The sequence below is a fragment of the Mirounga leonina genome, unplaced genomic scaffold (assembly GCF_011800145.1).
Source record: "Mirounga leonina isolate KUSES-001 unplaced genomic scaffold, KU_Mleo_1.0 Mir_176, whole genome shotgun sequence".
Classification (NCBI taxonomy): domain Eukaryota; kingdom Metazoa; phylum Chordata; class Mammalia; order Carnivora; family Phocidae; genus Mirounga; species Mirounga leonina.
This window is the reverse complement of record NW_023270454.1, coordinates 38,647,212-38,659,591: the sequence shown is the minus strand read 5'-3', so window position 1 is coordinate 38,659,591 and position 12,380 is coordinate 38,647,212. Positions and strand designations below refer to the sequence as shown.

Below are 12,380 nucleotides of genomic sequence, written 5' to 3'. Positions count from 1 at the left end.
CTCAGCCACCCAGGCACAGGCACACAGCTCCTGGTTTTTGAATGTGGAATTTTTTTGTTTTTTTCATTTTCAAACGTCTATTCCACCCATCTGGGATATATTCACTCAACATAGAGTGCTATTTTAACATTTTTTTCCTTTAGCACTTTATTTTTTTATTTTTATTTTTTTAAAAAAGATTTTATTTATTTATTTGTGAGAGAGAGAGAGAAAGAGCACAAGCAGGGGGAGTGGCAGACAGAGGAAGAAGCAGGCTCCACACTGAACTAAGAACCTGATATGGGACTCAGTCCTAGGACCCTGAGATCATGACCTGAGCCGAAGGCAGGTGCTTAACCCACTGAGCCACCCAAGCGCCCTGATAAAATTAGTATTCTATGAGGGAAAAATAAAGCAGGGGAAAGGGATAAAGGATAAAAGAGGTAGTTATTGTGGTGATAATGATGCATGTATATTTTTTAAAAAATAGAATTTTGAGGAAAGGCCTGTCTGAATAGGTGATATTTGAGCATAGACTCAAGCAAAGCAGTTAAGTGACTGTTTATACACAGAATAAGGGGCTGATTATTAGATGTGATTTCAGAGGCATTGGGAAGGCTGCATTCTCCACTAAGCTTCTGAAATCCGGCTGTCTGAACGTTGCACCTTTATCTTAAGGCTTTATTGCCTTAAAATGCAAATCCCTTTGGGAGAGTGTCTATTTAAACTTTTTCCTGTCAAATATTTCTGCGTGAATGAATTTCAGAATTTTGATGAAGAAGTGAAAATAATAGTTCAAGAACATAAGGAGTCAGAGAAGTATAGTTGTTCAGAGCATGAATTGCCTGGGTGTCAAATCTTGGCTCTGTTACTTAGTAGCTGTGTGTGGCCTTCATCAGGTTACTTAATATCCTAATGCCTCAGTTACTTCAGTTGTAAAATGGGGATAATAATAATATCTGTCCTAGTATAGTTGCTATGATGACGGTACGCTGTAGCATTTTCAATTTTCACAGTTCTTCCTCCTGGGAGGATTACCCATCTCTCTGCTCCATTGTCAGACTTGGTCAAGTCACTTTTTTTTTGGCCTTTGAAATGTGAGCTTAAGTGATGTATATAAATTATAAGCAAAAACTTTAAGATCCATCATATATTTTCACCATTCTTTCTCTCCCCTCTGCTGTGAGAATGGTGATGTCTCAGATAGGGGTTTCTTCAGCCTGCATCCTGGAGTAAAGAGGGCATGAAGCAGAGTCACACTCAAAGTCAACATATAATGAGTTATACACGCTGTTACAAACCACTGAAATTTGGGGTCATTTTGTAGTGCTGCATCTTTTAACTCTCATTGATATAAATGAATTATTATTTCTAACATGCTTGTAACAGTATCTAGCACATGGCATATATTAAATAAATAAATATAACTTTGAAGGAATATAGCTGTTGAAGAGAAAATCACAAGACTTGGAAAAAAATAAAAATAAAATTAAATAAAAAATCACAAGACTGGGGGTCCAAAGCCAAACTTCTTGATTCTGCCATAATTTTGTGCTAAAGATACAAAATATCGGGTGATGTGTCATTTCTTTGCACTCTGAACCAGATATTAGAAGTAAGATGTTGGAATTGGATATTAGAAAAAAGATGTTGGAGTTGATTAATTTGCTAATGTTCTGCATTACGATTGTTTCCAAAGTGCTTCTTAAGGAGTCTTTACTCCTCACTCCTATGTATACTTCTTAAGTACAACATGGCCTATGAAAAAATATGTACACAACACCTATTACAGTGTTCTCACAAAACAATCTCCTTAATGTTTTTCAACTAACTGGATAACCGTAAGAAAAAATTAACTTGTTAATCTAGATGGTTTGAAAAAAAAAAAAGAGTTTCTACTCATCCTGTATATGTTGTAGGAGTGACCATGATTTTCCTAATCCCATTCTATTTGCTTTGTTAGCTAAGTTATTGTACTAAATTCTGAAGCTTATATTTCTCCTTATATTTTTGCTTGGAAATTTAATTATTCCTAAGCTTTTTGACTTAAATTGCTTCTGGTGGATTAACTGGGTAAAGGAAGAATGAAGACTATTCTTTTTTCTTATTTATGTCTACCAAAAAGGTCACAGGTTTAAGAATATATTAGAAGTCAATCATAGCAATACTTTTTTAAAAGGGGAGGTTAATCTAAATTGAATAAATTGTGATTAAAAAATGATGTCAAGATTTGAGCAATTTCCTCCTTGAATCATTGAACAATATTTTTTTTTAAAGATTTTATTTATTTATTTGAGAGAGAGAATGAGAGAGAGAGAGCATGAGAGGGGGGAGGGTCAGAGGGAAAAGCAGACTCCCTGCCAAGCAGGGAGCCTGATGCGGGACTCGATCCTGGGACTCCAGGAACATGACCTGAGCCGAAGGCAATCGCTTAACCAACTGAGCCACCCAGGCACCTGAATCATTGAACAATATTAAAAATGTCTATGCTGTTAAAAAATACTCTGCTGAAAGTCTGGAAATGGAAGAGCAATTGGAGTATACATCCATAATAAAAATTTAGTGTATGGAAGGAACTTTATCACAAATTTGCAATAATTTATATTATATATTATCCTTTATAAAATGGTATGCTCTCCAACACTATAAATATAAAAGGATATCCTTTATAAAAGTGTTAAAAATTATCTCTTAATTAAATAGTTATTTAATTACAACCAAAGGTACTTAGTCACTGAGGCTGATAGGGAAGAATTTAAATCACTAGGGAATGAAATATCAAGAGAAAAATTAGAAAAAGTAGTGCATGTGTTTGAAAAAAATCTTTTTGCTTAGGGACTGGAAGGCATGAATTTTTATTTTAAATCTACTTCTTAAAAGTTATTCTTTATTATATAGATAACTTCGGAAAATGTAATATATATCTGTGTTCCCACCACTTACCTTTATCAAATCTTTATATTATTTTGTGTTTACTTCAGTTACTTCACTTTTCAAGAAATACAACATTACAGATATAATTGCTATCTCTGTTTCCCTCCCTGAGTTAGCACTGTCTCGACGCTGACGTGGGCAGAGGGAGACTGGAGCTGGGGCTGTTGCAGCCAAATTATCAATGTCCCACCATCCAGTCGGGCAACTCTAACTGCCTTAACTCTTCCATTTCAACAGATCCTAAAGAAGGTAATAGGGACTCAAATACTTCAAATACAAATAATGTTGATGGGTGAAGTGTTGAGAGAAGCTGCCTTTACATTTGCTGAGGCCACATTCACAGCAAGGGACTTCCGCACTACATTGTCCACAATGTACAGAAAGCCCTACTGAAGCTTCCAGAGAAGAAATATAATGCAGCCGGTGTGACTCTGCCAGGAATTTGAACATTATCCGAAGGAACGAAGGAATGAAGGAACGAACCAGCAGGTGTGAACTGACTGGTTTGGCCATTAGAATTAAGCCAGAGCAGTGGAAGTACCGGTGGGAGGAGCTTCACTGCAGGCTTCCTTTGTTACTTTGGATGAAGCTATTAAGATAACCAACAGGTGTGTAAATGCCACAGAACATGCCATCATTCCCCAGTACCCTTGCTCATATCATCACAGAGCTGGATGAGAGAAAGTGAGAAGAATTCTACAGGTTAAGGAAAATTCAGAAGAAGAAGACTCTTAAGGAAAAACTGGAGAAGGACTTGGAGAAACAGAGGGCAGCTCTGTAATGGGGAGGTGATAGAGTCTGCTGATCTTTGGCTGAAGAGAAGGACGAGGGTGGGAGGGATGGGATGGCTGGGTGATAGACACTGGGGAGGGTATGTGCTATGGTGAGTGCTGTGAATTGTGCAAGACTGTTGAATCACAGATCTGTACCTCTGAAACAATAATACATTATATGTTAAGAAAAAAAAAGAAGAAGAAGAAGAAGAAGATAGCAGGAGGGGAAGGATGAAGGGGGGAAATAGGAGGGGAGAGGAACCATGAGAGACGATGGACTCTGAAAAACAAACTGAGGGTTCTAGAGGGGAGGGGGGTGGGAGAATGGGTTAGCCTGGTGATGGATATTAAAGAGGGCACGTTCTGCATGGAGCACTGGGTGTTATGCACAAACAATGAATCATGGAACACTACATCTAAAACTAATGATGTAATGTATGGGGATTAACATAACAATAAAAATTAAAAAAAATTAAGTTTAAAAAAAGTAACATACAGTTGAAAATAAAAATGAGAAATCTCAAAAAAAAAAAAAAAAAAAGAGAGGATGAGGATCTTCTGTTTGAACAATCTTTCCTGCTCTGGTTCTTTCAGAAGCCCTAACATGGCACCATTTCAATTCACAGCATGTAGGTCCTGTATGTGTGGCTATTTATTTCTTGGTCTAAGAATTCCATGGGTTGTAAAATTTCCCTGGATGTTCGGTTATGGGAATACCTTTGCAGAATCATAATTCAGCCACCATTTATCATCTGAGATTAGTAGGCTATGTCCCAGAACTTGTAGGGTTTCTTCATGTATGTTTAAACATGTATTTTAGTACAAAATTATGTTTTTGGAGATTTGTCCATGTTGATACAGTCCTAGTTCATTCATTAATTACTGTATATGGTTTCCATTGTATGAATGCCACAATATATCTATTCTGATAATAACCAATATTTCCAGTTTTTCATTACTATAAACAAAGATGCAATAAAAATTCTGTTTGTTTTGTTGTGCATACGTGAGAGAGTTTCTTTAGAGCATGCGCTCTGCGATTCATAGTGTATAAGTATCTTTGACTTTACTAAATAGTGTCCACTTGCTCTCTAAAGTGTTTGTTCACTTCTGCACATTCCCACCAATACTTGGGGTTATTAGAATTTTGTATTTTTTTGCCAAATTGAATGCATATAAGATGTATCTTGTTATTATATATTTTCCTGATTAACTGTAAGGTTGATTATATTCTCATATTTTTCTAGACTCTTTGGAGTTCTTAGCCTTTGAACTGTCTATTCTTTGGCCATTTTTTTTTTAAAGATTTTATTTATTTGAGACAGAGAGAATGAGAGAGAGAGAGCACATGAGAGGGGGGAGGGTCAGAGGGAGAAGCAGGCTCCTTGCTGAGCAGGGAGCCCGATGCGGCACTCGATCCAGGGACTCCAGGATCATGACCTGAGCCAAAGGCAGTCGCTTAACCAACTGAGCCACCCAGGCGCCCTCTTTGGCCATTTTTATATTGTGTTGCTTTTTCCTATTTATTTGTGTACTTTATTACACTTTAAATATTAATATTTTATTGGTTGTACATATTATAAATTATTTTTATACTTATTTTATTAGTACAATGTGTTTGGAGGGTGGGGAGGGATGTGTAACAAAATGTGAACTTTTTTTTTTTAAAGATTTTATTTATTTACTTGACAGAGAGCGAGAGAGAGAGTGAGAGAGGGAGCACAAGCAGGAGGAGCGGGAGAGGGAGAAGCAGTCTCCCAGCCGAGCAGGGAGCCCGATGCGGGGCTGGATTCCAGGACCCTGGGATCACGACCCGAGCCGAAGGCAGACGCTTAATGACTGAGCCACCCAGGTGCCCCCAAAATGTGAACTTTTACCTTGATGAGAAATTCTCTTATCACTTATATAGCACTTATTATGGGTCAAGCATTTTTATTTAAGCATTTTACAAACAACTCATTTTAATCTTGATGACACTCACGAAACAGGTATCCTATATTCTTTTTTATTGTTACTTTCACAAATCGCAGTTTTATTGAGATATAATTCACATACCATAAAACATACCCTTTTACAAAATGTACAATTCGGTGGTTTTAGTATATTCACAGAGGTGTGCAATCATTACCACGAAGTGATCTCAGAACAAAGAAGCCCCACATCAATTAAGAGTCACTCTCTATTTCCACTTAAGTCCCCAGTCCCAGGCAACCACTAGTATACTTTCTGTTTCTGTATTTTTGCCTATTCCGGACATTTTCCTATAAACAGACTCATACAATGTGTGGCATTTTGTGTCTGGCTTCTTTCACTTAGTGTAATGTTTTCAAAGTTCATCCATGTTGTAATATGTATCAGCATCCCGTTCATTGTTATTGCTGAATAATATCCATTGTATGATATACCACGTTTTGTTTACCCATTCATCAGTTTCTGCCATTTGGGTTGTTGTGCTTTTTGGCGATTACAAATAGTGCTACTACAAATGTTTGTGTACAAGTTTTTGCTTGGACATTTGTTTTCAATTCTTTTGGAGTGAAATCTCTGGGTCATAAATCATCTCTAGGTTTAACTTCTGAGGAACTGCCAAACTGTTTTCCAAAGCAGACGCACCTTTTATATTTCCACCAGCAATGTACAAGTGTTCCAATTTTTCTGCATTCTTTCAACACTTGTCCATCCTTTTTGAATATAGCCATATAAATGGGTGTAAAGTGGTTCTCATTGTGGTTTTGATTTGCATTTCCCTAATGACTAATGAATGATATCGAGCATCATTATATGTGCTATTGGCTATTTGTATATCTTCTTTGACGAAATAACTATTCAAATCATTTGCCCATTTTTAATTGGGTTGTCTTTCTGTTGTTGAGTTGCAAGTTATTTACATGTGAATTATCTTTATGCTAAAGATAAGGAAACTGTTACAGGAAGGTTAAGTAACTTGTCTAAAGCCACACAGCTAGGATATGAAAGCAAGTAGATTGGCTCTGGATGGGTCCATGCTATTAACTTTTATGTTGTCCTGTCTCATAGCATTGTTCACTCTATCTGTGTTTTAGTGTAGTGAAATTACAATATTATCTATAAGAAAAAGGGTCAGATTAAAATTTAGGACTTAGGTTTGTCCTAAGTCTTGTCATGACTTTGATGAAAAGTCATGATGTTGGATGCCTTAAAATTTATTGCTCAAGAGATATTTTTATAATAGCAAAGGAAATAAAAACATTTGCTCATATTCTATCACATGAGTTCTTGACCTATATTAATGTAAGCTGTAATCAAACTCAAATTTTGATTCTCAGAAAACTGCTACAAATTCTTAATCTCTTTGGGAGTAGGAATAGTATCTTATGTGTTTTACATATTTAACACACTGCTTGGCATAAATCAGTTTAAATATCTGAAGACTATCAAATGTATTGGATTTATGTAAAATTAATTTTATATATAGATATGTTAAATATTATCCAAAGCCAACAAATGTTTTCAGTTTATATTTTGAAGTGACATATTATGTATGATCATTATATTTCTTCAAAGACAACTTCAAAAAATAAGTTTGAAGTATAATTAAAATTGACTTGCAAAATTGTCCAACAGTATAAATTTTGAAAATCTCTTCTATTAATGTCAATATCTAATGAAAATTAGAGAAAAAAAATCCAACTTACTGAATCATTAAATTGTCTGCCACATTGAACTAACTGCATTTCATTTTTAAACATGTAATATAAGTTTGTATATTCAACATTTGTAGTATATAAATGTCCACACAAGACATGGCAGTGCTTTCAGAATTAAGGGCATTATGAATTCATTATAATTATCAGCTACTTAGAAATTTGTCAGGATTTTTGCCTTTAAGTCCTAGTGGCCACCATATTCCATGGCAGCGCAGTTAGTTGGCTTGGCAATGTTGGGCTCCTAGTGACTGTTGCTGACTTGATTTTGCTGTTTCTATTCATGGGTAAGTGACTTGCTGGTAAGAAGTTAGACATTTCAGTCTTAGGGAATGAGACTGTTTTTCTCCAGTTGTTACTTAATAAGGAATTTTAGGTTCTAAACTTTAGTCCTAAATATGTGCATTTAATAACGCATGTACTTTTTGATGAATCATAAGTATGTAATTATAATTTCTTCTTCTTGATACTAGTGTGCTTTATGTTAATATAATTGATTCCTGTTTCCTATACTCAAGCTTACTGTCCCTAAATTTTGAATTGACTCTGTTCCCTCCTGGCCTTTTTTTTTTAAAACTACCATCCATATTCTGTTGACTTTCAAATTGTTATCTTTACCCTGGCCTCCTCTTTGAGTTCTGCACTTTGATGTCTGCCTCTTTGACTTTTGGTGTAGGAGGTTTAATAAGCATCTCATACTTGTGTCTAAAATAGAGCTCTTGATTTCACCTTCAAACACTGATCTTCCTCTGGCCTTTCTCATCTTGGTAAATGTATTACCAATCATCACTTTGCTCAAGGAAAAACTCTAGGATCCATTTTGATTTTTCCCCTTTTTCTCACCATCTCAACCAGTCTCATCAGCAAATTTTGCGGATTGTACCTTAAAAATATGTTTTAAACCATTTGCTTTTGTCCATCCTCATTGACAGCCTCATATTCTTAGTGATGCTCATCTATGTCTTGCCTGGATTACTGCAGTCTCCAAGGTACTACCTTTGCCCTCTTACAGTCTCTTCCCTACTCAACAGCCAAAGTTGTCTTTTAACAGTTTCAAAAACACATCTCTTTCATGTTTAAAAGTTTTGAATGGCTTCCCATTGGTATTTATAATAAAATCTGAATTCTTCACCCTGGTCTAAGGATATTTATTAATCTGGTACCTGCCTATTTCTCTTTAACTTCATCCAGTGCCACTGTCTCTCATTCATTCTAGTGCAATCATACCATTCTCGTTTGTATTCTGCAAACACCAACGCTTTCTTGTCTCAGAACCTTTGCATTGCTGTTCTCTCTGCCTCTTTTTTTTTGGCTTTTTCTTCTGCTATATTCTTCTCATCCTGCAGGTCTCAGTCCAAATGTTACTTCCTCTTTTATTTCCTTCAGGTTTTTATAACAATATGTCTTGTTTATTTATTCACTTGTTAGGACATCATTTGTGTTCTCCATCTTGAAATTTGGCTCCATGGATTTGGCCTCGCTGTTTTGTCCACTGGAATCTACAGTATCCTCAGTGCTTGTTGCTTCAATAATGACAGTTCAGGTCATGCAGTTTATTTTTTTTTTTTTTAAGATTTTATTCATTTATTCATGAGAGACAGAGAGAGGGAGAGAGAAGCAGAGGGAGAAGCAGGCTCCCAAGGAGCAGGGAGCCCGATGCGGGACTCAATCCCAGGACCCTGGGACCATGACCTGAGCTGAAGGCAGACGCTTAACCATCTGAGCCACCCAGGCGCCCCCAGGTCATGCAGTTTAAAAGCTAGAATAAACCTACAGCTCCTTGACAATTAGCAAAAGTGAATACTGCAGTGAGAACCTTGATCTTGAATGAATCACGTCACCGTAAAAAGAAATTACAGTTTTCTACAATGTTTTAAGTGGACAAAATGAAGACTTAATTTCTAGTAACTCTAATGGCTTCCTTCTCCCTGCCCTTTCTTTTAACCTGGATTAAACTTAAGCACATTGTTGAGTAGTCTATTTAGAATCAGAAGCTCTCACAGCTGGTAAGGGTGAAAAATATCATGTAGTTCATTTTACTGATTAAGAAATAGAGGTTCAAAAATAAGGGATTTTTTTTCCCTCAAGGTCATAGAAGGAAAGGTACAGAACTTGTTTTGTCTTTATCATATATTCTTTTTATTATGCCATTAATACATGTTCATTGGAAAATACAGAAAATTTTAAAAATTAAATTTATATCACCTGAAATTCTATCTTTTGGAAATAACAACTGTTAATGTTTTATGGTATATTTTTCAGGAATTGTTTCTATGCATATTTGATAATGTAAATAAACCATGCAAATTTCAGGAATTGCTCTTATATATATTCACTAGTGTAAATAAGCCAATACCAACTTACATGCATATATGTATATCTCTATATCTCTATGTCTATCTATTTATCTAATCTATCATAAATGTATCTACATATCTATCTATTCATTCTAAATAAACATGTCTTCTTCACTCAACTTAATAGTGTTGTAACATCCGTTCTGCCATTAAATATACAGCCAAATCCAAGGGTGGAATTAAAAATATTTAATGACTGGTATTTCATGGGCACCAAGCAATGAAAGGACAGAATGTAGCCCAGAGGTTTATTGCTGTGGCAGGCATCAGTCCTTTAATTGCGAGAGCAGGGCAGGGCTGTGGTCATCCTAGAGGAGGGGCTGGGAGAGTGTCCAGGCCCTGGATAGAACGACCCAAAGGCTACAGAAGCATTTCAGTATTTTAATGCCTAGTTTATATTTTGGGGCAGGCAAGCCAAATTCAATTCTACAGTCATCATTTTTAGTTATTGTATTTTGTTCCATGGTGTGGTAGGGTAGAATCATGCCTCTCGCCCACTGCCCCCCCACAATGTCTCACCCAATCCCAGGAAATTGTGACTAATGAGGAGATACCACTCCATGATCGTATTACATTATATGGCACAGTTGACCTAAAGTTAGGGAAATTATGTGGGTGAGCCTAATCTAATCACTCAAGTCCTTAAAAGCAGAGAAATTTTCCTGGCTGTCACAGAAGGAAAATTGGAGCATCTTGAAACCTGACAAGGACTCCATGCACCGTTGCTACCTCTAAGAATGAGGCAGCTCTAGGAAGGACTGCTGGTTGCCTCAATTGCTGAGGGTGGCCCTTGGCTGATAGCCAGCAAGGAAACAGAGCCCTCAGTCCTTCAGCTGCAAGGAATTGAATTCTGCCAACAACCTAACTGAAGGTGGAAGCCGCTTCCAGCCCAGATCTGTCGGATAAACAGCCCGCTCAGCGGATACCGTGATTTGGCCTTCTGAGGCCCAAAGCAGAAAATCCAGCCAAGCCAGCTTAGACTTTTGACCGGCAGAACTGTGAGGTTAATAAATGAGAGTTGTTTTAAGCTGCTATATTTGAGTAATTTATTACAGCAGCAATAGACAATTAATACCCCTAGTATGAAGGTACTATAAATTATTGGACCCATTATTTATTATTGGGAATTTAGGTTAAATCTACGTATTATTTGTTTGTTCTTATGCTAGCATGAGAAAGGAACTTTGATAATAGCATTGTACCTTCATCGTTTCTCACTTGTCTGATTATTTCCTGAGATAAATTCTTAGAAAGGAAATTGCAGGGGCAAAGAGCTTTTAAAAGCTTTTGGTACCTACTGTCAAATCACTCTGAGATTTTTTTTTTCTTTTTACAATTTACATTTTTACCCCTGTTTACTCACTGTTGTAACACTGGTTATTTTTATTCTTTTTAATTTTTGATCATATAGTAGGCAAAATACTAGTATTACATTGTTGTTTTAATTTGTATTTCTTTGAATACCAGTGGATGCAGAACATGTTTAAAAGTTTAGGGATTATAAAGTGGTGATAAGCCTATTGTTCTCTGATGCCAAATTTACTCACCCTGGTAAATTCTAGATTGTCCAAGTGAATAATTATTGAGAATTTTTTAAAAGAAATTTTGAGTTAATTCATATACACACACACACACACATATATATGCTCAAAATTCAAAATTTGGGAGACAATAACTTCATAGAATCAATTGCAGTTTCATAAAGTTTACAGGTATGATTCTACAGATCTGTTATTTCAGATAGAGCTGGAGAAGTTAGATATAAAAGCAAGATGTTTGCAAAGAAAAGCAGTTTTTGCTGGAGTAGTAATTAAACCTTCAGCATTGGAGCCTGTTTCTTTCTTTGATTGTCAGTCAATTTAGATCAACTTTTTTAAATATAAAAATCCCATAATACATGGCCACACTACTCTCCATAAAATAGTTTATAATTTTTATGGTATGTGTGTGTGGATGGAGGCGAGATAAATATCTGTCAGTGATAATGATAATGTAATACCTTTCTTTAAAAATACCTGGGCAAAGTAACTTTGCAAAGAAAGCGTTAAAATTATTCACCTTAGTGGAAGTCATGTTCATTTTTTTTCCCTAAATATGCCCTGTATTTTACCTTTACATGCGGCTCTTGAGAGTGAAACAAACATGTCTCTGTTTTCTACATTTCCATATATGCCATCATCCCTGTGTAGATATGCGTATCACTCCTGGCAGGGAAAAGGAAGGCCCTAAAAGGGAAGAAGGGGGAGGAGGGAAGAAAGATAAAAGGTCCTTTAAAAATTAGATCAATACGTATCTACCAGGATATTTTCAGTGTCACCTAAAATATGGGAGCACAAAAATATTTATTGTAGCCTGGGATGCATTTTTTGAAACAACTTTTGGGGAATCTTACTAAAGTATAAAAAACAGGGGCGCCTGGGTGGCTCGGGCAGTTAGGCATTGGACTCTTTGATTTCTGCTCAGGTCGTGATCTCATGGGGGTCAGGAGATTAAGCCCCGCAGTGGGCTCGGCACTCGGGGAGTCTGCTTGGGATTCTCTCTCTCCCTCTCCCTCTGCCCCTCCCTGCTGCTCTCTCTCTGTCTCCCTCTAAAATAAATAAATAAATAAATAAATAAATAAATAAATAAATAAATAAATAAATAAATAAATAAAT

At 36.2% G+C, this 12,380-nt stretch overlaps 1 pseudogene; it reads left to right on the top strand.

Annotated features, from left to right (window-relative positions):
* The first annotated feature begins 960 nt into the window (after positions 1–960).
* Positions 961–3,694, top strand: LOC118022541 (annotated as a pseudogene).
* Positions 3,695–12,380: the final 8,686 nt, after the last annotated feature.